General features: G+C 42.3%; 1 long non-coding RNA gene across 1 annotated transcript; it reads left to right on the top strand.

Annotated features, from left to right (window-relative positions):
• The first annotated feature begins 12,314 nt into the window (after positions 1-12,314).
• Positions 12,315-27,048, top strand: LOC309334136. Its single transcript, XR_014152912.1, has 2 exons — positions 12,315-12,438; positions 26,988-27,048. It is a non-coding gene; the product is annotated as an uncharacterized lncRNA (long non-coding RNA).
• The last annotated feature ends 422 nt before the right edge of the window (positions 27,049-27,470 follow it).

The raw sequence follows: 27,470 nt of genomic DNA, 5'->3' as shown, positions 1-27,470 counted from the left end.
TTTCTGGATTTGAAATGAATTATTTAATTATCTCCCAGCACCACACATATACACAGTCAAAACTGAGTCAACTGTTCATAAGTGGGGGAGGGATGCCTGCATACAGGAAGCGGGGCTGGAGCAGATCTCTGCCTGGGACAACGGAGAACCAAAAATAAAAAATTTAACTGGAGGTATCTGAGACTGTCTTTGGGAGAATTTGTACATGGAAAGCATGTCTTCTCATCACTGAGCCATGCCTATCACCTCAAAGGCAGGGAGCTGGGACTCTGGGTGCACATATGATACCTGTTGTCATTAGTTTTTGAAGTTATAAAGGAATCCTTGCCGGGAGCAAAGAGCTCTGTGTTCACACCGAAGTGTACTACCCTGCCTTGCCAGCACAGCTGGTTTAGTAAGCAGTATAATAATGCCGTTGTTGTTAAATGTTGTGTTTACTTCGTTGCAAACCAACCTGAAAGTTATTATAGGGCAGCATGGTAATACTTTTAATTAAAATATGTAAATGAACAACATATAAAGAAAGCATACTACCACAGAATTTTATGTTATTTTAAATAGCATGCATTTTATTTTATCCATACCACTGTTTGCCCAGCTGCTTTTCCCTGGGAAAAAGAGACCCTTTCCCACAGCTGGAAAAGCTCTGCATGTTATGTGAATGTGTTCATATGATGATGCATCTTTAGCCATGCTTATGCTTTAAAGAGGACGAGATGGTTGGACAGTGTTCTCGAAGCTACCAGCATGAGTCTGACCAAACTGTGGGAGGCAGTGGAAGACAGGAGTACCTGGCGTGCTCTAGTCCATGGGGTCACGAAGAGTCGGACACGACTAAACGACTAAACAACAACAACAACAATGCTTTAAATAGGTTCTAAGTCACTTGGAGAGCTTTTGTGTCACAAGTGAGGGACAAGTTCATTCATTAATAATGACCATAGTAGTAGTAGTTAGGCAACTTCCCCCACCCCATCCAGCTGATTGGAATTGTAACCTAAAACAGCTGAAGGGTGTCAGGTTGGAGGAGGACGACAAAACCCTACTGGCTCTCAGGCTACATTTGCACCATACATTTAAAGCATTCTTGTGGCACTTTAAACAATCATGGCTTCCCCCAAAGGATTCTGGGAGTTCCTAGCAACTCTCAGCACCCTTAACAAACTACAGCTCCCAGAATCCTTTGGGGGGGAGCCATGCCTGTTTAAAGCAGTATTGTAGTGCTTTAAATGTATGCTGTGAATGTCACCTCAGCAAATTTTTAACTCTCATTCCTAGAACTGAACAAGTTCAGCAGCCTGGAAGCAGGAGTCAATTGCTCCCATTCTCAATTGCCTTGAAAGTGTTTGGCAGCAGTGAAGCCTATAGATTTACTGTAGGGAGGAAAAGTTTGAGTATTATCCCTGGTGGTTTTATCACAGGCAAAACCTAAATGGAAACTGCAGTTCAACCCTGAATGGAAGGAAACAAAAAGACTGAGGGTTTCACACAGCTAAGTCCTCCTCAGGGTAGACCAATTTAAATCAGTGGGTCTACTTAATTGCAGTGGGTCTGCTCTGAGTAGGGCTTGGTTGGATGCATCCCTGATGCCACCACTCTTTGTGTATAAATCCCACTGTTAAATAGCCTTTCCACACACACCCCTCTCTTCTTTTCATGCATATGTGATTCTTGAGTTACATGCCAAAGCTTGAGCTCTGCTGGTGCCAAAACCCTGTTCTGAGTTAATGAAAGTAGCAAAGCTGCTCTAAATGTACAGAAAAAGCAGAGCGCCTAGTAGGCCAAAGTTGAAAGTAAAGAAGAGGGAGGGAGGGAGGGAGGGGTGTCTGCATTGCACATGATTCCAGAGAGTTTCATGTTCTCCTACCAGACACCTTGACAGGTTTGGGGGTGTTTTTTTGTGTGTGTTTTTAAAAGGGGTGTGTTTCTTTCATGCCCTGGGAACAAACCACAGTCTAGTCTTCTTAATGGAAAGTTGAAAGTAAGGAAGGAAAATTGGTTTGCAACTGGATCGTCTCCAGGATGCTCATACATAAGCTGTCTCTAACCTGAGCATAATGCTTCCTCTTTCTCCCTCTCTCTCTTTTGGAGGGCAACTCACTGCCAAAGCTTACAACCTTTCTGTTTGCAGTTTGGCAAGCCAAGAGCTGTGGTCAGTTTTCTCACGTAAAATGCAAGGCTGTCATTGTTTGCCAAAAGCTGTAAACCTAGATGGTGGGGTGTTTTTTTTTTGTTTGTTTTGTTTTTTTTTTATAAAAAAGGTAATTTAACACCTTTGCTCTATAGATTTATCTAGAGATCATTTGCTAAGATGGAGCTTTACAAATGGCAAGACGTGTGTGTGTGTGTGTGTGTGTGTGCTGAGAGGAATGCATATGTATGTTTGCTCTGTGTGTGTTTGTGTGTGTACAAATAACCAATTATGCATTCATAGCATGAGGGGGAAAGCTTAGGAAAATTGATTCACAGTTTGGGCAGCTTACAGAAAACTGGGTCCCCCCACTTTCTCTAACAAAGAACTATTGTTAGCAAAACGGGCAAAAACAGAAACATTAGTTTAAGTGCACAAGTGCACAGTGAGAGTGATGTGTTTATATAGTTCTGCAGTAACTGCTGAGAAGAGAAAATTGAGAGAAAACACTCAGGGAGCTTCGGAACATTCTGTTTGCTTTATACTTTTATTCATTAAGGTTTTACATAATTTTATTCAGATTTGCATTAATTCATTTTATTGCATCCCATTTCACTTTATTTTAATATTTGCTAAAATAAGAACTTTCCTCCCCCCCCTTTTTTATAGGGACATGTCTGCCAAGAAAATTGACATCTTAAACTTAAGATGTTTCTGAGATAACTATTGATGCCACCCTGTGTAGCTTTCACACTGTTACAAGCTTTTATTTTATGATGGTCTGATGACTAGATACAAGTTAATGAATCTGTTTCTGTGTAGCTGAATCATGAAAGAGGCAGGACATCAAGAAAAAACAAGTTCTGATGTGGTCTCCTTGGTTGACCCGAATCAGCCCAGTTTGACTCAGGAGCTGAGATTTAGCTGGATCCAGAACACCCACCCCAGACTATTGTCTATCCAAGATGGAACCGTTTGTGCACAAAAGAGGTGTATCAGCAAGCTCAGGGAAATCTCAAGGTTCACAGGGGTACAACTGTGCAGTGGGAAGCCTGGCAAGCCAATGCCCTGCTTTGAGGGGTACATTAACGGCTCCCTGCAATCCCAGCACCACTTTGCAAGCCTTGCAAAAGCGGTGTGGCGTTGGCAGGGTGCATGTCTGCTGTGTCCTCTCAGCACCAGCTGGAGGGTGGCTGAGAAGGACGCAACAGCTCATGGCACCCTGCCAGCTTTGCAGGGTTGGCAGGGCATTGTGAGGAATGCACCCTCCTAAAAAAAAATAGCCTCCGGGGCACCGCCCCACAGCCCCCCCCCACACACTATACCTCTGGCTGGAGGGGAATGACAAACTGAGAAGGTGGGGGTGGGAGGGATGAAGTTCAATGAAGAATTCTGAAAAAGGACATGTCTGGCTGGAACCCTGAACAGGAGCACTCCATACTGCAACATTTTGTTGCAGGTCATACCCATGGAATTTGGTGGCTAAGCAAGGCCAGATTTGTGTTTTGCTGAAGGATATGAAAGGTGGTATGTAGTGATGGAGGAAGTCACCACTCTCATAATATACAAACTGGGTCTTAGTCATGTATGGCATTTAGCTGTTACTCAGAAGTTACATATATGTATATTATAGAATTGGAACAGAATCTCCGGACAAAGAACTGTGTCAGTATGAATTGAAAGCTTCATTTTAAATTGAATCAAAAGGAGGATGTTAGTCAGAATGGCTGGCCCTGAACTTGTTCTGTTGATAGTTTCCAAAACAGCAGCATAAACAATGCAAGCAAGACACACCACACACAAGCAACCCCCCCCCTCCATTTGCGTGAGTAGCATTTCCTGGAAAGCATGGGTGCAATTTCTTTCTTGTTCCATTTTCTGAAAACACTTCATTAACATCACACCAGAGGTCTCCAGGATCACATAACTCTTTCCTTTGAAGTTGTTCGTATGCAGTAGACCACTTCTGACAGTCTGAGGCATCATAAGACCACAGCAGTCAGATGACTGTTTTGATATTCACCCTGGTCAGGAGGCTGAGAACATGTTCCACACCATCCGGGTCTCCGTTTACTCTCAGTTTGCTTGTTGACAGGGGCAGGAAGACAGAATTTCTTCTGAGTGAGCCTGATTTCAAAGGTACATAGGTAAGGCAAAGTGGTTTAGTCATGCTGGCCACATGACCCAGAAAGCTATCTGCAGACAAACGCCGGCTTCCTCAACCTGAAAGCGAGATGAGCACCACACCCCTTGGTCAAGTTTGACTGGACTTAACCATCCTGGGGGTCCTTTACCTTTACCTTACCATCTACTTCAGAACTGTCAACACTGACAGGCAGCTGCTCTCTAGGGTTCCAGGGAAGATTATTTCCCAGCCTTTCGTGGAGATGACAGAGATCGATCCTGAAATTTTTATATATTCTGAGTAGTACGGTATGTCAGGAGCTAAATACCAATGTCTTTAGAGTGGATTTCTTGAGGCAGGTGCTGCACACTGATGTCAGATGCTGGCCCACAATTTGGTAAAGGGGATGAATTAAGCATCCTTAGCTGTGCAGGAGTTAGTTCATGGGTAGGCAGACTAAGGCCCGGGGGCTGGATCCGGCCCAATCTCAATCTGGCCCGCGGACGGTCCAGGAATCTATGTGTTTTTACATGAGTAGAATGTGTCCCTTTATTTAAGATGCATCTCTGGGTTATTTGTGGGGCCTGCCTGGTGTTTTTACATGAGTAGCGCGTGTGCTTTTATTTAAAATGCACCTCTGGGTTATTTGTGGGGCATAGGAATTCATCCCCCCCAATATAGTCTGGCCTCCCCACAAGGTCTGAAGGACAGTGGCCCCCTGCTGAAAAAGTTTGCTGACCCCTGAGTTAGTTGATATAAATCGGGGATTCTGAAGTCACCTGACACAGGGTGGAAAATGTGCCTGGATGGAGGACAGAGTGTATGTGAAAGCTAGCCTACTATTCAGTGGTAAAATTAGCATCATTTCCCTGCTAACATTTGCTTCTGGCCCCGCCCACCCCTGGCAGGTGGCCCCTAGAAGGTTGCCCAGATGGACATTAGGTCCATAGGCCTCCATATAAGGTCCCTTACCCCTGTATCAAAGGGAAGTTATTAATTTTAAAGTTTACATTTATGCCCTTCAAAGCCCTGTTTACTTCAAACAGTACCTGCAGAAGCAAATATAAGCCAGGGAGGTGGTGCTTTTCAGCAGAAAAACAGCATGGGACTACTATCCAGACCCAGAGAACATTCTAGATTAGGGCACTGTGAATGCTTCTCCTCCAAAATAACATACCCTTCCTTGGGGGGAAAAATGGATTAACAAAAGTCACATGTAACTCGATTTGCTCTTGGTTTGTCTTTGTTCATGTGAAAGTCACAGCATATCACCCTGTTGCAAAACTGAGAGTTTCATCACAGCAAAACATACTTTTTTATTCCTGGCTCAGATAAAGCAGAAAATGCAACTGTAATACACTGTGAAATCCATTCTGAGCATGAGCTAGCCAGTGCTTTAATTGATTAGGACTTGGAGCTGAGGAGAGAATGTATTTACCTCCCCATCCTTTTTTTAAAAAAAGTATATTTTACAGGGAAAATATGAGCAAGAGTCTGCTGTGCTGTGAGGACCATTTTACCACTTCAAAAGATATGCAAATCCCATTTGGCAGGCAAATATTATGCGAAAGAAAGAGGGGGCTTTGCCCTGCCAGACTTAAAGTTGTACTATGAAGCCGCAGCTTTCTGCTGGCTAAAAGACTGGCTACTTCTCAAAGACACTGATGTACTGGATTTGGAAGGTTTTAACAATGCTTTTGGTTGGCATGCATACTTATGGTATGACAAGGTTAAGATCAATAAGGCCTTTAAGAACCATATTGTCAGGAAAGCAGTATTTAACGTCTGGACAAAATACAAAGACTTATTGGAAAACAAAACTCCGAGGTGGCTTTCCCCTCTGGAAGCTAAGGCCCGAAAAAGACCCAATATGGAGGCCAAATGGCCAAAATATTGGGAAATATTAGAAAAAGATGGAGACAATTGGAAATTGCAGAGTTTGGAGAAAATGAAGGATAAAGTGCGAGACTGGTTACATTACGCTCAGATTAAAGAAGTATTTAAAAATGACAAAAAGTTAGGGTTCCAGGTGGAGAAATCAAAGTTGGAAACAGAATTGTTAGAACCAAAGACTAAGGTATTATCAAGAATGTATAACTTGCTGTTAAAATGGAACACACAAGACGAAATGGTTAAATCGGCTATGATAAAGTGGGCACAGGACATTGGGTATAATATTATGTTTGAGGACTGGGAAAGGTTGTGGACCACTGGGCTGAACTTCACTGCATGTAATGCTTTGAAGGAAAATGTAATGAAGATGATATATAGATGGTACATGACCCCAGTTAAACTTGCCAAGATATACCATTTGTCTGATAATAAATGTTGGAAATGTAAAGAAAATGAAGGAACATTCTTTCACCTCTGGTGGACCTGCCCTAAGGTGAAGGCCTTCTGGGAAATGATATATAATGAGCTGAAAAAGGTATTTAAGTATACCTTTACCAAGAAACCAGAGGCCTTCCTTCTGGGCATTGTCGGCCAGAAGGTGTTAAAGAAGGACAGAACATTTTTTATGTATGCAACAACGGCAGCAAGGATACTCATCGCTAAGAATTGGAAAACCCAAGAACTACCCACACTGGAAGAGTGGCAGATGCAACTGATGGACTATATGGAACTAGCTGAGATGACTGGCAGAATCCGAGACCTGGGAGAGGAGAGGGTCGAAGAAGATTGGAAGAAATTCAAGATTTATTTTAAAAAATACTGTAATTTGGTTGAATGTTAAGAAAGGATGCTAGATCATAAATAATTGTGCACCACTAAAATAGAAGGAATTAAGATGATAAGTAAATTTGAGGAAAAATTATAAACCTATTGGAGAATTTAAATGAATTTGACACAGGAGTGTAAACAAGATGATAAATTGCTGGCAAGAATTGAAAATGATGCAAATGAGAGCGGGAGGCGTGAGGGAGTCCATAGATGTCAAGAAAATATGTTATGATATATGTTATGCTGTTTTTATTTTTGCATTTATGTTTAAAACCTAAATAAAATATATTTTTTTTAAAAAAAACCACAAATATCTCCAACGCCAGACAGTTGCTTTGTTTATCATGAATATGTGCTTGAATGACCCCTGAGATGGTTATGAATATCTTAGCAGACTGATTCATTTTTGCATCGGATTCATAGATGAATTCTCAGTTTGTAATACAGTGGTACCTTGGTTTAAGACCAGCCCTGTTTACGAACTATTCGGTATACGAACTCCGCAAAACCAGAAGTAGTGTTCCAGTTAGAGAACTTTACCTCGGTCTACGAACGGAAGCCAAACAGTGGAAGGGCACCGGTGGCGGGAGGCCTCATTAGGGAAAGCGTGCCTTGGTTTAAGAACGGCTTTGGTTTAAGAACGGACTTCTGGAACCGATTAAGTTCATAAACCGAGGTACCGCTGTACATATATAATTATATTTGCAAAGGAAGACACTACAGCTCAAAACTCTAGCAACCCATCACGGGGGTTATCTGTAAATAGGGGGTTGGCAGAGAATGAAGCCACTCCGGGATTCATTAATATAATATGCCAAGCATTAAGGGTAAGGAAGAGGCATAATGTTGTGATAATGCGGGGAGGAAGCTACTGATCAAAACATAGTACCATAATTTAGTACATTGTTTTATGAGAAAATAAGGAACATTTGCTTGCTTTTCATAACCACCCCTGCTCCTTTCATGTGACATCCCTTTAAACTTACACTCCAAGTTTTGCTGTAAAGAAGCTGATGGTTTCTAAAAACAAAAGAAGCTGAGAATCTTCAGATGGGACTGGGAAAGTTGTGTGTCTGAGACCTTGGAGAGCAGCTGCCAGGCAGAAGAGAGCTAGGTGGACCAATGGACTGGTTTGGTTTACGGCAGCAGTGGGCCTAAGGAAGGGCCACGTACTGTAGCTCAGTGGTAGAGCAACTGCTTTGAATGCAGAAGGTCCCACGTTTAATCAGGGCTGGCTCAAGACATTTTGGCACATGTGGAGAATCACAAAATGATGCCCCCACCTCCTGCCAGGGAAGAAAGGATGAGTGAAGATCTACATCAAGAACAAAGGTGGGAGAGGAGACCAGCAGTGCCTCTTATTGAGGGTAATGCTGAGGAGATGGCAAATCCAATCTCCAAGGAGTGCATTGCAGCTATCGCTGACACTATAGCAGCAGCAGGCAGGCAATGCGTTCATTGGAGACCATATCTGCTGCCCCTGTGGATCTTGCAGCCCAAGGCACATTTTGCCTCACCTTTCCTCATGGGTGGGCGGGCCCTGATATCTTCAAGTAGGGTTCGGAAAGACTCCCTACCTGAAATCCTGGATAGCTGCTGCCTGTCAGTATTGACAATGCTGAACTAGATGGACCAATGGTCTGAGTTTGGTCACATCTGAACCATATATTTAAAGCAGTATGGTATACCACTTTAAACAATCATGTCTTCCCTCAAAGACTTAGAATCATAGAATCATAGAGTTGGAAGAGATCACAAGGGCCATCGAGTCCAACCCCCCTGTCAAGCAGGAAACACCATCAGAGCACTCCTGACATATGGTTGTCAAGTCTCTGCTTAAAGACCTCCAAAGAAGGAGACTCCACCACACTCCTTGGCAGCAAATTCCACTGTCGAACAGCTCTTACTGTCAGGAAGTTATGGGAGCTGTAGTTTGTTGCAAGTGCTGAGTGTTGTTAGGAGACCCCTATTCCTCTAACAGAGCTACAATTCCAAAAGTGGTTTAACAATTCATTCTTCTTCAGGGGAAACTCTGGACACTGTACTTCTGTGAAGGAATAGGGGTCTCCTAACAACTCTCTAAGGGACGCAGGTGGCACTGTGGGTTAAACCACAGAGACTAGGACTTGCCGATCAGAAGGTCAGCAGTTTGAATCCCCGCGACGGGGTGAGCTCCCATTGCTCGGTCCCTGCTCCTGCCCACCTAGCAGTTCGAAAGCATGCCAAAGTGCAAGTAGATAAATAGGTACTGCTCCGGCGGGAAGGTAAATGGCGTTTCTGTGCGCTGTTCTGGTTCGCCAGAAGCGGCTTAGTCATGCTGGCCACATGACCCGGAAGCTGTACGCCGGCTCCCTCGGCCGGTAAAGTGAGATGAGTGCCGCAACCCCAGAGTCGGCCACGACTAGACCTAAGGGTCAGGGGTCCATTTACCTTTACTTTTAACAACTCTCTGCAACTCCCAGAATTCTATGGGCAAAGCTATAACTGTTTAACATGGTATCATAGTGTTTTAAATGTATGGTGCAGATGTGGCCTTGGTAGGAACCAGTTTCCTAGGTTTTATTTGTTTGTTTACATCTTTATCTGGCACTGTATCATAGAGAGATATCACATGGTATACTACAATATAAAACCATGAAATCAAACAATAAAATCATAAAGAGTTAAAACAAATTAAAAGCAAAAAGAAATTAAAAAACATCAAATATTATGTTTTTAATCAGTGAAGTTACTAACTGCAGGTACTGATTATATTTTGGGGTTGTATAAAACCACGATTTTCATAACTTTTGTGGGTTTGTCTGTTTTTGTGTTTAGAGTGAGCTGACTGGGAGAGGTTAAGAGATGCTTTTTTTAAAAAAAAAATCAATACAGGTTCATGAACTCCCATCGCCTGCTTCCTGTATCAAGTGCAGATGTGCAGGTTTGAATGTTCATTGCAGATCTGACACCACAGATTCACAACACTCTCTGGAAGGACTTATTAGGCTAATAAGGCACAACACGCTTGCACTGTCTGATTATGTTTTAGGTTGTACCATGCATGCTTTATTTGGTTGTTGCTACTGAATAATCAAATAAATAAATTTAAATAAGTTTGAAAGAATGAAAAGTGAGAGAGAAGAAGGAAGGGCAGCTGGAAGGAACAAGGACCCAGGGCAGGCATTAGCAGTGAGGCCTTATCGGGACCCTAATTGTGGCATGAGAATGCTGGATGCTGACATTGGCTGTCTATTGATGTATTCATACTTTACAGACAACTCCTGTTCCTAAACTGTCTGTGATAGTCATAAGACATCTGGGTCCTCTGTTTATGAGTCAACTTGGCTTTGCTCAGCAAGGTATAACAAAAGCCATCTGCCAACATTAGACATCTGTGTAGATATGCCAAACACTAAACCAATCTCTCTCTCCCACCCACCCTCTCTCTCTCTCTCTTTCCATGCACATAGAAATGAATATAGCAGTCTATGTATTCGTAAGTGTTTGCATTTCCACCAGCTGCCCAACTCTAATTTCTTGTCATATTTCCTGCATAAAACTCACAGTATTTAATTAGTATCTAAAAAAGCAAGAAAATCCTGTTTGAGGAAGCAGCAGACATAAAACAAGATTGGAGGGGGCATAATTTTTATAGCTTTGTGTGGCAGCCTCAAAATAAATGAGTTATGAATAGCACCTTCTTCCTCTGCACTAGAACATAGGAAGCTGCCTTATACTGAGTCAGACCATGGTCCATCTGGGTCAGTATTGTCTACACAGGGTTCCAGGGATGGAACATTTCCAGCCCCACCTGGAGATGCTGGGAGTTCAACCTGGGGCCTGGCAGATGCTCTACCTCTGAGCTGTGGCCCCTCCCCTGCATCTGTGTTGTGCTTCCTTTCCGTTGGAAGAACACAATTTCAATGAAGAAACAGTTGTCGGAAATACAGGGTTTGATAGTATGGGCTTCCAAAACCAGCATGAGAGAGAAATGATTGGCAGGAGAACATTGGGATATTCCAGATGCAGTTGGCAACAACGTCAGAGTAGCTTTGTTTGCAGGGCTTCATAGGGGGACATGGCAGTAGAGATTAGGGAACATCTGTCAACAGTCCCCAGTGATGTGGGAGGAAAGAAAAGGAGGAGGAGGAGGAGGAGGAGGAGGAGGAGGAGGAGGAGGAGGTAAGTAAGGGGGGGGGGGAGGAGGAGAGGAAGAAGAAGAAGAAGAGTGGGAAAACATGATCCACATTTGATGGACTCACCAAAGTGCCCCTGCCCCAAGGATTCACTTGGTTATTCTGCAGGATGGTTCTGTCCCAGTAAATTCTCTCTGTGCATGGGTGAATAAGGCCTCATTCAGACCATACATTTAAAGCACTATGATGCCACTTTAATAATAATAATAATAATAATAATAATAATAATAATAATAATAATAATAATTTATACCCTGCCCATCTGGCTGAGTTTCCCCAGCCACTCTGGGCAGCTCCCAAACAAGTGTTAAAAACAGTACAGCATTAAATATTAAAAACTTCCCTAAACAGGGCTGCCTTCAGATGTCTTTTAAAGATAGGATAGCTGCTTATTTCCTTCACATCCTTCACGACAGTCATGGATTCTCCCAGAGAATTCTGGGAGCTGTAGTTTGATAAGCGTGCTGAGAGTACTTAGAAGACCCCCCCCCCATTCTCTGCACAGAGCTACAGTTCCCTAAGTGACAACAATCCCACTTGCCAGAGACACCACCAAGCTATGGGTGCCAAGCAGTGCACGTCATGTCATATTGTGCCTGCGCCTGCTGCTCAGCCTTCACCCCTCCCGCTGCCACTCTCTGGCACCACTGCAGGGCCGGGGCTTCTGCCTCTACCATGGGGCCTCTGTTGGGGCCCGTCACATCTGCAGACGCATCATGGAAGCTTGTCTGCAACTGCAGCAGGCCACAACAGAGGCCCTATGGTAGAGGTAGAGATCCCTGGTTCCGTCACGGCTGCAGTGCCAGAGAGTCAGTGGTAAGATAGCAGGTGGTGGTGTTAGAGGCCGGGCACCCTCAGTGGCTCTGTCAGGGGAATGGGGGTGGGTGTCTTTTAACAACTCTCAGCTGCCTTAATAAACTAAAGTTCCTAGGATTCTTGGGGGAAGTCAAGACTGTTGAAAGTGGTATAATGCTTCCTTAACTGTATGGTGCAGATGTGGCTCCAGGTGTGGGTATCTGATCCCAAGCCTGAGACCCCATCCACATTTCCCTCTGCAGTCTTATCTCTCCAAGCCTGGAGCACTAAATCCTTGGGTTTGGTGTGTGTGTGTGTGTGCATCTAACTCTCCATAGTGGAGAGTCCCCTCCCTAGGGTCGAGTTCCATTTTTATTGCAATTCTATTTACAGCCACTTAAGAAAGGAAGGAAGCAAGCGAGGAAGGAAGAATCCCCTGCCCCAAGTTCATTATCTGGAAAACATTGTTCTGATTGAGGAAATGAGAGGTAAGATACAAAAGGCCTGGACCAATGGATACAGAGGTTGCACTTGTTTGCACTAATCTGTATCTGGTAGCCTAAGCAACAGTTCAGTCTTAGAAAATAGCTGCCTTCTTTGTGAGTTTATAAAGAAAACATACCCACTTTTGCACACATGACATTCTAGGCTGACCACAAGCAGAGGAGTTGGAGTCCCAAACAGACAGCCTGTGTTCGCTTTGAAAACAAGGCTGACTCAAGCTCTTTTGCTACCTAGCTGAGGGTGGGGAATTAAATTTGCATGTGTGTGTGTTCACATTCTTCATGACTTTTCTGATTGCACTCCCTCTTTTCACTGATCCATCAAAGGTTTGCTATTAGGAAAACCAATAGTATTATTTATTTATTTTATTTTTTATTTATAAAATTTTCAAATTTAACAATAAAAGAAAAACATTCCTTTTGAATTATACATCCAATTCTAATTTTTCCACTTTTAGACTTCCTTCAGTCTATCTGGAAATTTTCATGTTTTTGCAGTTATTCACATTTCTTGCATCTATATTGTTGTTGTTTTTTTAACCAAATTAATCTTAACAATTATTATAAAACAATATTTCTTTCCATTATTATCACAGAGCTTCTTGAAAACCTACAAACTTTAATTGACCTTCACATATATTCTTTTTTTTTTTTTTCCATATAATTTTTATTATTAAACATAAAACATAAACATAAAACAAGACAAACGACAACAACAACGAAAAATAATATATATATGTACAGTGGTTTCACATCATTTTCATCACTACATTTTCTTTCAAACTTCCCTCAGCTGTCCCGTAAATCATCCGTATTCATCACTTTCATTACGCATTCCTCAATCTTGTATTGACATTATTTATCTCTTTTCCTCCTATTCCCTTTAATCAATACTTATTACTTTTTTACAGTGCTTCTTTAAATCCCTTAAGCGTCATCTTTCCTTTACTTAAGCATTCCAGATAATCTACATATTTCTTCCAGTCCCCGATGAATTTTTGGTCTCTTAAGTATCTAATCTTTCCTGTCAATTTATCTAACTCTGCGTATTCTAACAATTTTGTTCTCCAATCCTCTATGGTCGGTATTTCCTGTTGTCTCCATCTCTGGGCCAATAACACTCTTGCGGCTGTGATTGCATATCTAAAAAATTTGCAGTCTTCCTTTTTTATTTCCTTTCCTATTAGTCCTAGTAAAAAGACTTCTGGCTCCTTTCTAAACGTATACTTTAAGATCTTCTTTAACTCATTGTATATTTTCTCCCAGAAGTCTTTCACCTTCCCACAGCCCCACCACATGTGATAGAATGTACCCTCCTTATCCTTACACTTCCAGCATCTATTGCATGTCTTATACATCCTCGCCAATTTCACCGGTGTCATATACCATCTATAAAACATCTTCATCGTGTTCTCTTTTAACGTCATACATGCCGTGAATTTTAAGCCCTCCTTCCATAATTTTTCCCATTCCTCAAATTGTATATTGTGGCCCACATCCTTTGCCCAACTAATCATTACCGACTTAACTTCTTCATCTACCAGATTCCAATCCAATAGCAGTTTATACATTTTTGATAAATTTTTCGTATCATTACCTATAACCTCGCTTTGAAATAACGATTCTTTGTCCATGAAACCTCGTTCTTTACTGTCTTTTTTAAACACCTCATTCATTTGGAAATAGTGCATCCAGTCATAAACATATTCCTTCACCTGCTCATACGGTTTTATTTTCCACTTTTCCCCTTCTTTATATAACAGTTGGTCATATGTTATCCATTTACTTCCCATATTTAATCTCTTTATACTCTTTGCTTCTAAGGGTGAAAACCAGCGTGGTGTTCTAAGTTCTAATAGATTTTTGTATCTATCCCAGACCTCAATTAAGGGACCTCGGAATATGTGGTTCTCAAAGCCCTTATGGACTCTCTTTTTTTCGTGCCATAAATAAGCATGCCACCCAAATCTGTTGTTGAATCCCTCCAAATCCAACAGTTCGTTATTCTTCAATTTAATCCACTCTTTCGTCCAGCAAAGACATGAGGCCTCGTAATACAATTTCAGATCTGGCAGGGCAAAACCTCCTCTTTCTTTTATATCTGTTAGCAATTTAAATTTGATTCTCGGTTTTTTGCCCTGCCAGATGTATTTTGAGATCACTCTTTGCCACTCCTTAAAGATCTTAATTCCCTTAATTATGGGGATAGTCTGAAATAGGAACAGTAATTTTGGGAGCACGTTCATTTTGATTGTAGAGATCCTTCCCCAAAATGACAATTTCAATTTTGCCCACACCTCCAAGTCCTTTTTGATTCCCTTCCAAGCTGGTTCGTAGTTGTTTTTATATAAATCTATATTTTTGGGAGTTATCCAAATACCCAGATATTTTACCTTTTTGACCACCTCTATTTGGGTTAATTGTTGCATTGCTTCTATTTGGTCTTGATCCATATTTTTTACTATTATTTTTGTTTTTTTCTTATTAAGTTTAAAGCCTGCCAGATTTCCAAACTGTTCCATTTCCTCCAAAACTGCTTTTATCGTACTTGTTGGTTCCTCAATCATTATAGCCAAGTCATCTGCGAATGCTTTGGTCTTGTACTCATTCTGTCCGATTGTCACTCCCTTTATAGCCTTGTTTTGTCTGATCGAATTCAAAAGAACCTCTAATACCGTTATGAAAAGTAACGGCGAGAGAGGGCATCCCTGCCTCGTTCCCTTTTGTATCCTTATTCCTTCTGTAACTACATTATTTATAATCAGTTTAGCTTTCTGATCTGTGTAGATAGCTCTGACTCCCTTAAGAAAGTCTTCGCCTATCTCCATGTATTCTAGGTTTCTCATCATAAAGTCCCATATTATGTTGTCGAATGCCTTCTCGGCATCTACAAAGATCATTGCGGCTCTTTTATCAATCCTATCAGACAGGTATTCCATCACATTAACTATATATCTTATGTTGTCTTTCATCTGTCTGTTTGGTAAGAAGCCGGCCTGGTCTTTATGTATGATTTCTGACAGAATCTTTTTCAGCCTCTTTGCTAGAATTGCAGCAAATATCTTGTAATCTAGGTTTAGGAGTGAAATCGGCCTGTAGTTTTTGACTTGGGTTAGATCTGAGTCCTGTTTTGGGATGAATGTAATGTACGCCTCCTTCCATGTTTCCGGGATTTCTCCCTCTTTTAGAATATTATTCATCACTTCCTTCAATGGTGTTATCAAAATTGGTTCTAACGATACAAATTCGTTTCCCAGTCTTTTATTAATTAATATTTTTTTGTGTCTTCTTGCTACGTGTGTCTCTTGTAGGCATATGATGTCTAAATTTTTCCTTTTTAGAAACTGTTCAATACTATTCCTTTTCTTTTTTTCGTTCATCCCATTTATGTTCCAATTCCATATTTTTAGCGCCATGGTATCTTACTTTGAATAAAGTCTAGCTGTTTGCCTATAATTTGTCTGCCTCTTCTTCTTCCTCGTCTTCTTCCTCGTCCGTTTCCTTTCTATTCTCTCCTTCCGCCGCCTTTGGTTTTAGTTGCTCTGGTGTTCTTCCCTCTGCTCCTTTACTTTCCTCCGGATCAACTTTGAGTTCTTTATATTTCCTCAAAAATTTCCCAGTTTCTTCTGGGTTTGTCAGTCTGTGCCTCTTACTTCTATACATAAATGAAATTCCTTCTGGGAATTCCCACCTGAACTCAATATTGTTTCTCTTTAATGTCTGGGTCAGCAGTTTGTAGGGGTCTCTTCGTTTAAGCAGCCTAATTGGTATATCTTTAAAAATGATTATAAAGTTCCCATCTATATTCAATCTTTTTTCTCTGTTCTTCTGCAGGATCAAATTTCTCATCTCTCTATCCTTGAATGTAATCAGGCAATCCCCTGTAAATCTTTTTGCTTTATTTGTCTTCACTTTCATTCTAAATGCACTTTGGACCGCCTTTGCCATCTCTCCTGTAGGTAGTTCCATCCAGTTTGCCAGTTCTGTTATTAGTTTGTCTTTGATATTCTCTCCTTGAGTCTCTGGCACCGCTCTAAGTCTCAGGTTCACCTCCCTCATCCGAAGTTCGTTCATCGCTATCACATCCTTTATCTCTTCCTGTGCTTTATTTAGATCCGTCATTTCTACTTTTAATCTCTCTTCTTCCCGTTTAACCTCTTTCATTTCTAATCTTGTCTTCTTTAATCCCTCCTCAACCGATTGAGTCCTTCTAAACACTTCTTTCATTTGCCCTTTCAGTTCATTTACTGTTTCGTCAATTTTTTTATCCATTTTTCCAATTTTATTATCTACTTGTTCTAATTTAGATTCTAGATTCTTTTCACTCTGCTTTATTTCCGCAAACATTCTTAGAATATCTGCTTTAAAGTCTATCTCTTGTTTAGATCCTTTCCTCTCTACCGGTGTCCCCCCCTCAGCCCCTTTCTTTGTTGGGTTTGACATTATGACCCAGTGGTTCTCCCCTCACACCAACAACTTCTTGCCTAACCCTCAGCCACAACCTCCTCCCAACAAAGTTTGTCAACTTATCCCAATTCTGTCCTTTCACAGTTATTTCACAGTTATGTACAATTTAACAATTATTTAAGTTTAAGTAGTCTTTATGGCTTTTACAACTTATGAATATACCACCAGAAGTTCAAATAATAGTCCGCTGTATTGTCTTCTTGCCTCCACTCAGGCTAATCCTTTTTTAATGATGTTCATTTAGTAAGGTCCTATCAAACACGAAGAGGGGAGGTATAATATTTGAGATAACAGTTTAGTAACTAGTTCATCAGATTCAGTTGGATGGAAGAAGGGTATTTCAGAGCCCTCTACCCCTTTGAAGTAAGGTGGTCCTATTATGTATTCAGGAGCAATCGCTTAGATAACTGCTGAACGACAATCAAAGTCTGTCAATTGAGTGAAAAATGAAAAATGAAAAATGAAAAATAAAGAACAAATTGTGCTGCCTCTCTTTATCCACTAGAGGTCTTAGTCTGTATAGCGTTACTCCAACTGAGGAGAAGAAAAGGCAAGCAAAGGAAAGTATCCGTCGCCGTCAGTCTCCGCGCCCCCAATTCATAAAAATAAACTCCACAAGTAATTAAGGAAGAAAAGCCCAAAATAGACAAAAAAAGCGGGAGGGGGAAAGAAAAAAAAAAAAAATAATAAGCAGGACGATTTGCACCAACCAACTGATGTTGCTCGATCTTGCTCAAAAATATTCCGCTGAGATGTCCATACGTGACGCATAAAATGTCTGTAATGGCGTCGGGACCTTCTCTTCCGTTTCGCTGCTTTTTGTTGCTGCGTACAAATAGAGAAGCGTCCCTTTTATCGCTTACACCCTCCGATTCACCCAGGACTTCAGTTAGAGACAGTTAAACTTCTGTTCCCCCCTTTGCTATAACAGTATCTTTGAAATCAGTTACTTTTTAACAGAGTTCAGACAAGGGGGAAAAGCGGTATCCGCTGGGGCAACTCACTTTCACTTTTCCCAGCTCTGCAAAAAGTGCTGCGTCGAAGTTGATTTCGGCTGTCAGCTGAGCTCCGCAACTTCTCCTTTTTTCTCCGGGACTTCCTTGTTTTATAGCTTCGAATTTCTGCTTATTCGGTACCGGATTTCTTTAGTTTGAGAGCGTAGCGCTTCCTCGGCAAGCTCGGGGCTTCGCTATTCTGGAGGCAGATAATGGCTTCCCTCGACCCGCAAGTCCGCTCCGCCGTTCTCTTCGCTCCTTTCGGAGCTACCTGACGGCCGGGCTGACCGCTCCTGGTCCGCTGGGATCCTGACCCTCTGGACACCCACCAGTGGTATTTTTGGGGGCCACCGCGCCCTGTAGCACCCCTTTTTCCTCCAAAATAGCCCGGGATCTCCCTCACGGAAAAATCCCCGCTTGCGACGAGATCGCGCTGCACCGGAAGTCCAATTGACCTTCACATATATTCTTAATATACTCTGTAAATTTATTCCAGTCCTCAGTAAATCTCTGGTCTTGCCGGTTCCGAATTCTCCCTGTTAGCTTGTCTAATTCTGTGTATTCCATCAACTTCATTCTCCATTCTTCTTTCATCGGGATTTCTTCCTGTTTCCATTTTTGTGCCACCAAAATTATTGCCGCTGTTACTGCATATAAAAACAACTTCTCATCCTTCTTTTTTATGTCATTTCTTAGTATTCCTAACAGAAAAGTTTCTGGTTTTTTTAACAAAGGTATATTTCAACATTTTTTTCAACTCATTATAAATCATTTCCCAGAAACCTTTCATTTTTTTACATTCCCACCACATGTGATAGAATGTTCCTTCTTTCTCCTGACATTTCCAACATTTATTACTCACTTTGTACATCTTTCCAAGTTTTACTGGTGCAACATACCATCTATATAACATTTTCATAACATTTTCTTTTATTGTAGTACATGCAGTAAATTTCATTCCTTCTTTCCACAATCTTATCCAATCATCAAATTGAATATTATAACCAAAGTCTTTGGCCCACTGAATCATTACAACTTTAACCTCTTCATCCTTAGTATGCCACTCAAGTAATAATTTATACATTTTTGATAAAATTTTAACATCATTATTCACAATTTCTGTTTGAAATCTAGATTTTTCATCTTGAAAACCTCTATCCAGCATCTCTTTTTTAAACACTGCATTCAGTTGGAAGCAGTGTAACCAATCAAACACATATTCTTTAACTTCATCGTATGGCTTCAATTTTCATTTATTTCCTTCTTTTATAATTAAATTCTCATATGTAATCCAACTCCCCGTCATATTGATCTTCTTAACACTCATTACCTCCAATGGCGACAGCCAGAATGGAGTTTTAAACTCTAATAATTTTTTGTACCTATTCCATACTTCAATCAGCGGACCTCGGAAAATGTGATTTTCAAAACCTTTATGCACTCTTTTTTCCTCATACCATAAATATGCGTGCCAACCAAATCTATTATCATATCCTTCTAAATCCAAAAGTTCTGCATTTTCCAACTTTATCCATTCTTTCACCCAGCAAAGACATGCAGCCTCAAAATATAGCTTTAGGTCTGGCAGGGCAAAGCCTCCTCTATCTTTTGCATCCGTTAAAATCTTAAATTTTATTCTAGGCTTCTTGCCCTGCCAGACATATCTTGATAATACTCTTTGCCATTCTTTAAATATCGTAACACCTTTAATTATTGGTATTGATTGAAATAAAAACAACATTTTTGGTAGCACATTCATTTTTACCGTTGCAATTCTTCCCCAAAATGACAACTTTATTCTTCCCCACACTTCCAGGTCCTTCCTAATCTTATTCCAAACTGGTACATAATTATTTTGAAAAAGATCAATACACTTGGGAGTTAAGGAAAACCAATAGTATTAAGGGGGAGGGGGTGCACGTTGCAGGAATGTGTCTGAGAGAGAAAAAGTGAGGGATGGACAAAAATGTATTTCAGTTCTCTTTGTTATTGTTTTTTTCGATTCTTAAATTCTGTTATCCATATTTCTGCAATTTCCACTTATGTAATGCGTTTTGTATGTTATTTGTGCGCATTTTTATGCACACTTTACCCTACTATAGGGTAGGGTACTACCCTATAGTACCCTATGCTACTTGGCTGGACAGCAGCATTGCAAAGTTTGGAGAAGTATAAATTTCGAAGGATTGCTGTTTTTCAGTTTTGCATATTTGCTTTGCAAAGTGCAAATTCTGTAGGCTCGCTTCTAAATGTGAACAGAATCAAAATAATTATCCCTTCCTTACATGCAATGTTATCTTTTCCTCTCTGAAAGAACTGCAGTCTTCTGCTGCATACAAGTGAATGAAAAAAGTGCCAATTCACTTGGATGGAATTATAGAATCGTAGAGTTGGAAGGAATCCAAGGGTCATCTAGTGCAGGAATCTCAGCTAAAGCATCCACGACAAATGGCCATACAACCTCTGCTTAAAAACCTCCAAGGAGGGAGAGTCCACAACAGCTCTTACTATCAGACATTTTTTCTGTATTGTCAGAGCTGCCCGAAGTCCCAGCTCACAGAGGACCAACGCCAGGTCGTTGTTATATACAAAAGTCTTTATTGAAGTTCAGTCTCTATTTCACAACCGTGGCGCGCAGCTCTACATCTTAAACCCTAGACCGCCGAAGCTCCGTCTGAATCTCCTCCCCTCTGACACCAGTTTAAGACTCTAGACCTGCTCCACCTCTTCCTCTGCTCTCTCCTCCTCTGGGTCCTCCTGTCCGCTGGGGCATTCCCCTTTCTGGACTCTTCTGACGCTGAGTCCCCTGACTCCTCCCCCTGCCTCCGGCGGGCTTTAGGACCTGGTTCCCAGTCCAGGTTCTCTGCTGTCCCGCGCGCCTGTACATTTGAACTTGGCTCTCGCGCCAACCCAGTGACCTTCCTCCTGACCGTTACACTGCTTCTGTCACTACTTCCCTCTTCCGGGAGGCTAGCTGGACCTGACCTCCCCTCCGTTCCCTGACTCTCCGATGGAGGCGTGGTCAGCCATGACTCATCTTCTCTCCCTGCTGGGGGAGACGCTGGCCCCGAGATCTGGGACTCTTCCCCCCCCCCCACGCTCTGGTGGGGAAGCTGGTCCTGATCTCCAACTGCTGCTCTGGGAGTCCCCGCTGGCCCCTTGCTTCTGGAGTGTCCCCTTTTGGACCCCCCTTGCCCTGGCCACCGGCGCCCCCTTCTGTGAATCTTCTGATTCGCTGGAGAGGCTCATGGAATCTCTCGGGCCACTGTCATCTTCTCCTACGCTGCCCTCAGATTCTTCCCCTTCGCTCTCCATTTCCTCTCTTCCCTGTGCCTCTGCTCCTGAGCCCCTGACATGTATGTTTAGTTGGAATCCCATTTCTTGTACAGTGGTACCTCAGGTCACAGGCGCTTCAGGTTACAGACTCTGCTAACCCAAAAGTAGTACCTCAGGTTAAGAACTTTGCTTCAGGATGAGAACAGAAATTGTGTGCCAGCGGTGCAGCAGCAGCAGGAGGCCCCATTAGCTAAAGTAGTGCTTCAGGTTAAGAACAGTTTCATGTTAAGAACGGGCCTCCGGAACAAATTAAGTTCTCAACCCAAGGTATCACTGTAACTTGAAGCCATTGGTTTGAGTCCTACCCTCCAGATCAGGAGAAAACACGCTTCTTAGACTTGAAAGCCCTTAAGATATTTGAAGATGGCCATCATATCTCCTCTCAGTCTCCTCTTTTCCAGGCTAAACATACCAAATTCCCTCAATCGTTCCTCATAAGGTTGGGTTTCCAGATCCTTGATCATCTTGGTTGCCCTCCTCTGCACACGTTCCAGCTTGTCAACATCCTTCTTAAATTGTGGTGCCCAGAATTGGACACAGTATTCCAGGTGTGGTCTGACCAGGGCAGAATAGAGTGGGACTATTACTTCCCGTGATCTGGACACTATACTTCTGTTGATGCAGCCTAGATTAGCATTAGCTTTCTTTGCTGTAGCATCGCACTGTTGATTCATGTTAAGCTTGTGGTCCACCAAGACCCCTCAATCCTCTTCACATGTACTGCTAGTAAGCCAGGTGTCCCCCATCTTATATTTGTGTATCTGGTTCTTCCTGCCTAAGTGCAGAACCTTACATTTGTCCCTTTTGAAATTAATTGTTAGTTTAGGCCCAGTTCTCCAATCTGTTAAGGTCATTTTGAATTCTGATTCTGTCTTCTACAGCAGTGTTTCCCAACCTTTGGTCTCCAGCTGTTTTTGGACTACAATTCCCATCATCCCTGACCACTAGTCTTGCTAGCTAGGGATGATGGGAGTTGTAGTCCAAAAACAGCTGGAGACCAAAGGTTGGGAAACACTGTTCTACAGCATTAGCTACCCCTCCCAGTGCTACAATCAGGAAAACTCCTATGGGGTGAGAAGGCACAAATCCCCTTCCCCAGTCTATTTGTATTTACAGTGGTATCTCAGGTCACAGACGCTTCAGGTCACAGGCGCTTCAGGTTACATTAGCTAAAGTGGTACCTCAGGTTAAGAACAGTTTCAGGTTAAGAACGGGCCTCCGGAACAAATTAAGTTCTTAACCTGAGGTACCACTGTATTCCCAAGATTTCAGGATGGGAATCTGTTTCCATGGAGGCTTTTCCCAATTTGCCCAGGACCTTTTGAATCAGCTCAGCCCCTTGGGTTGGGCTGGTCTTGGTTTAAACGTTAGGATGGAAAGACCTATTGCTGAAGGAACCCCACCCCACCAAAAATAGGGAATGCAGAATGGGAAATGAATTACACTGAGGTCTGTCCTTTTAATGGCATTTTGATTCCATTAGGGCTTAGGCCCTTGGTACCAGTAAAGTAATTTTGTTGAATGTCGTCTGAAACTGGGTGGGCAGAAAGTAGATGCGCATCTACTGGTAGACCTTTGGGTGGGTTTCTGATCCCCAATTGTCTAACAACAGGAAACACTGCATAGCTCAGGTGGCAGAGCGTGAGACTCTTAATCTCAGGGTCATGGGTTTGAGCCTCATGTTGGGTGAAAGATTCCTGCATTGGAGGTGGTTGGACTAGATGACCCTCATGGTCCCTTCTAATTCCACAGTTCTGTGATGTCCATACACACCCAAAATAGGTTTCTAAAAAATAATGCTTTTGGGGAAGCCAGCAGCCAGCAAATGCGGGCACTGTCTCACCAGCCTCAGCCTGCTCTCAGTCAGCCCCCACTGTCCTGTCTTCTTACTAAAAACCAGTACAGTGGTCCCTCGGGTTACAGATGCTTCAGGTTACAGACGCTTCAGGTTACACACTCCGCTAACCCAGAAATAGTACCTCGAGTTCAGAACTTTGCTTCAGGATGAGAACAGAAATCGTGCTCCGGGGGTGCAGCGGCAGCAGGAGGGCTCATTAGCTAAAGTGGTACCTCAGGTTAAGAAGAGTTTCAGGTTAAGAACGGACCTCTGAAACAAATTAAGTTCTTAACTTGAGGTACCACTGTACAGGGATGGCTTTGCAGGTCATTGGCTCTGGTGCCACCTGCTGTTGGGTTTCCCTGCCTTCCATCCTGCCAGTTGCATTGGTCACCAGCTGCCACTGCCAGGAGTGGGCAGACAGAACTTGCATGTTTCGTTCTGGTGCTGATCAGTTCCTAGGCTGGGAACATGCTCAGAGGTTCCTTGTTGCTTATTTCTTAGCAGCTGAGCCTCCTAAATTGCACCTAGCTGTGGTTTGAGGACCTCAGGTTTCCAGCAAAAGGAGAGAGAAAGAATGGGGGGAGGGGGGTATCCTGCCCACCGTGGCGCTAAAACCACCCCATCTCTTCTAGTATCGTGTCCTTTTGCCTCGATCTGCTTTTCGCTTTTTAAAAACAGGAATTTAGCTACAGGCAATTGCTACGGTGCATGCTGCCATCTTGTGGCTACTAGGAGAAAAGCAGAAGTAGAATTTAGTGGGTGAGATTATTTTTTAAAAAGGACCATGTTCACACTCCAAAATAGGCACCCAACTTCTGGACAAAGAAACCCCGATTTCTTTACCGCCCTTTTATTGCCTGAACCAGCACAGATTGCTGGTTAGTATGCATCATGCACTCTGCAATTACTAATTGTGGGGAGAGACAAAAATAGGCAACGACGCTCTGTCCTCACAACTAGCGATGGAGAAGGAATTTCTCAGGATTCCCATTTTAGTGCAAACCTTCCTCATTTGCACTTCCCAAATATGTGTACAGAAATCCATGCAGCTATCCTTGCAAATCTCTGCTGTGTGCATTTTGAGATGCAGCTCGCTCGTTCTCTCTTTTAAAAAAGGACCAAAGTGCCCACAATTAGGAAAACTGGGCAGAAAATGCACATACGGGATTAGCGAAAATAACTTTGAAATGCATTATATTTGGGAAAGTTCCTTGCAATAATAATAATATGTGTGTGTATTGTTGATGTACTGCATTGACTTTTTCTTGTCTATGCCATATAGGCAGCAGCAGAGTGGGTGGCAGAATACAAGTCCCCCACCCCCCACCCCAAAGCAAAGAATTTGCCTCCTCACTTGCTCCCATCCCATCCCTGTCATTAACATATACTGTTGTTTTTCTCAGAAATATCCTTTGCCCCTTCTGTGCCACCCCTCTGACTTTTTCCCCTGGTGTCATCAATGCTGTAATATATTGATTGCCGATTCTAAAGCTAGATGTCCACGTTCTTCTGCCTCTCTGGCACATGCCCACACTTCCACTCTTGCCAAATCAGTTTGATCTTAGCTTCTGGGATTTGTGGTGCCAGCTGAGCAGAACCCAAGCCTGGAGCTGCCCCCCCCCACCTTCATCTTAACTTTCTAGCCCTCTAGGGAGAGCATTGTTGCATTCAGGTCTTACTTTGTTTTTGTTTGTTTTTTATAAATATTTATTAGAATTTTTTGAATACAAATGCACCAATAATAAACAATCTTACTTCTATCACAACGTAGTTTCATCACTTCTTTGGACTCCCTCACGTCTCCCGCTCCCATTTACATCGTTAAAAGGTTTTTCCAAGCAAATTATCAACTTGTTTACGATCTTATATCCACTCATTTGAGTATAATCTAGCAATTCTCCATAAAATTTATGTTTTCTTTGATCTCACTTATCATCAAATTCAAAATCTAATTTAGTGGTGGCCAATTTTTTATAATCTAGCATCATTCTTAACATTCAACCAAATTACAATGTTTTTGTAAATACGTCTTAAATTTCTTCCAGTCTTCCTCAATCCTCTCTTCTCTCAGGTCTCGGATTCTGCCAGTCATCTCGGCCAGTTGCATATAGTCCATCAGCTGCATCTGCCACTCTTCCAGTGTGGGTAGATCTTGAGTTTTCCAGTTTTTTGCGATGAGTATCCTTGCTGCCGTTGTTGCATACATAAAAAATGTTCGGTCCTTCTTTAGCACCTTCTGGCCGACAATACCCAAAAGGAAGGCCTCTGGTTTCTTGGTGAAGGTATACTTAAATACCTTTTTCAGCTCATTATATATCATTTCCCAGAAGGCCTTCACCTTAGGGCATGTCCACCAGAGGTGAAAGAATGTTCCTTCATTTTCTTTACATTTCCAACATTTATTATCAGACGAATGGTATATTTTGGCAAGTTTAACTGGGGTCATGTACCATCTATATATCATTTTCATTACATTTTCCTTCAGAGCATTACATGCAGTGAAGTTCAGCCCAGTGGGCATTCAGGTCTTACTTTGAGGCTTGCCATAGGTATCTGGCCGACCACAGGTTGCTGGGCTGGATGGGTCATTGGCTTGATGCACTCCCCCTCCCAAAGAAACCACATTTAAAAATGCCTAACATAAAAATCCCTGGATCTATTTACCTGTGATTTGGCAGGTTACTTGCCTAGGAGAACCTCTATGATGTATGTCATTTTCTTTCTAGTTCTTAAAATTGTTATAGTAGATTAATACCATCCATCTTCCAGTTATCTATCTGCCTGGTTCAGATAGATCAGTGCTTCTCAAACTTGGGTCCGCAGCTGTATATTATTATTATTATTATTATTATTATTATTATTATTAATAGTTTCATGCTCTACCAACTGAACTATACATGCTGTTTTTGTCCACATTGCTTAAAATTTTTCGGTCTAGTAGAACCAGTTTGATTTGCAAGACTCAGATTGGTTAATTTTTTGTTGCATATATTTCAACAATCCCAAAGTTTGAGTGTCAGTAGCATAGTGTTGTAAGGACGCGGGTGGCGCTGTGGTCTAAACCACAGAGCCTAGGGCTTGCCGATCAGAAGGTTGGCGGTTCGAATCCCCATGACGGGGTGAGCTCCCGTTGCTTGGTCCCTGCTCCTGCCAACCTAGCAGTTCGAAAGCACATCAAAGTGCAAGTAGATAAATAGGTACCACTCCGGTGGGAAGGTAAACGGCGTTTCCGTGCACCGCTCTGGTTTGCCAGAAGCAGCTTAGTCATGCTGGCCACATGACCCGGAAACTGTACACTGGCTCCCTCGGTCAATTAAGCGAGATGGGCACTGCAACCCCAGAGTCGTCCGCGACTGGACCTAATGGTCAGGGGTCCCTTTACCTAGCACAGTGTTGTAAAGGTGTGGTGATCTGTCATGGAACAATCCCATCAATGAAGAAAACAGTGAGTACTCAGACCACAGTGCTTGCTGCAAAGGGGTCCCCATAACAGTTCAAGCTTCAGGGCCCCAAAAATGTAGGTTCCCCCACTGCATACGATGTAGGCATGTCCTGTCATGTCTTCTTTCTGGTCAGAAATTATTGTTTGCATTAAAATTTTGTTTTGGATAAATCCTTGATATTTGTGGGTGTTCACAAATGCTTAAATCATACTCCTGTGGTGTGTGGGCTAACAGATGGCCAACAAAATGGTAATAGATGAGCCCAATCATGGCAAAAAGATGTACACTGCAAGGCTAGAGGGACAAATACCAGCTATTCAGTGTTCTGAGGACATCAGTGCCCAAAAGATGATGCAAAAATCTGCATGGGATTTGTGACATCCTTTATATATGTTTCTGTTTATAAGGTCACAATTACCACCCATGCAGAGTCTTAAAATAAATCTCTTTCAGACTCATCGAGAATGAAGCTTTGCCTGTTTTGTGTCCAATACGCTTCAAGAAAAGAAAAGAAGGATGTTAACCCAAAAATATTTTCCACGTTTTAATTCCCCCTCCCTAAGTTTCATATAATAATTTATAAATGTAACCAACCATGCCACCATCCTTTAGTTCATGTAGCATTGCTTCTGTTTTAGGTTGATTTCTCAGTCCATATTTTCTTAGGAGAATTTGCAGTGCATACCTTGTTTGAAAATATCCAGATCTTAGAGGAAAGCGGGAGTACATTTGTCTGTGTGTGTGTGTGTGTGTGTGTGTGTGTGTGTGTGTTTGTTTCTGGTGATGCAAGCACTTTTGGCTGTGCAATGGAACTTCCCCTCCCTTTCCTCTCCCCAGTTGCCCCCTAAATCTGCTCTGGGAGGTTGGGGAGAAAACCCACAATAGATATAAGGGGCTTATGGGGAGGGCGCAGGAAGCAGAGGGAGGGAAGTTCTG

This window comes from Podarcis erhardii, assembly GCF_964252035.2.
Source record: "Podarcis erhardii genome assembly, chromosome: Z".
In the NCBI taxonomy this organism is placed as follows: Eukaryota; Metazoa; Chordata; class Lepidosauria; order Squamata; family Lacertidae; genus Podarcis; species Podarcis erhardii.
The sequence above is the reverse complement of the archived record's forward strand: the minus strand, read 5'-3'. Positions and strand labels throughout refer to the sequence as shown.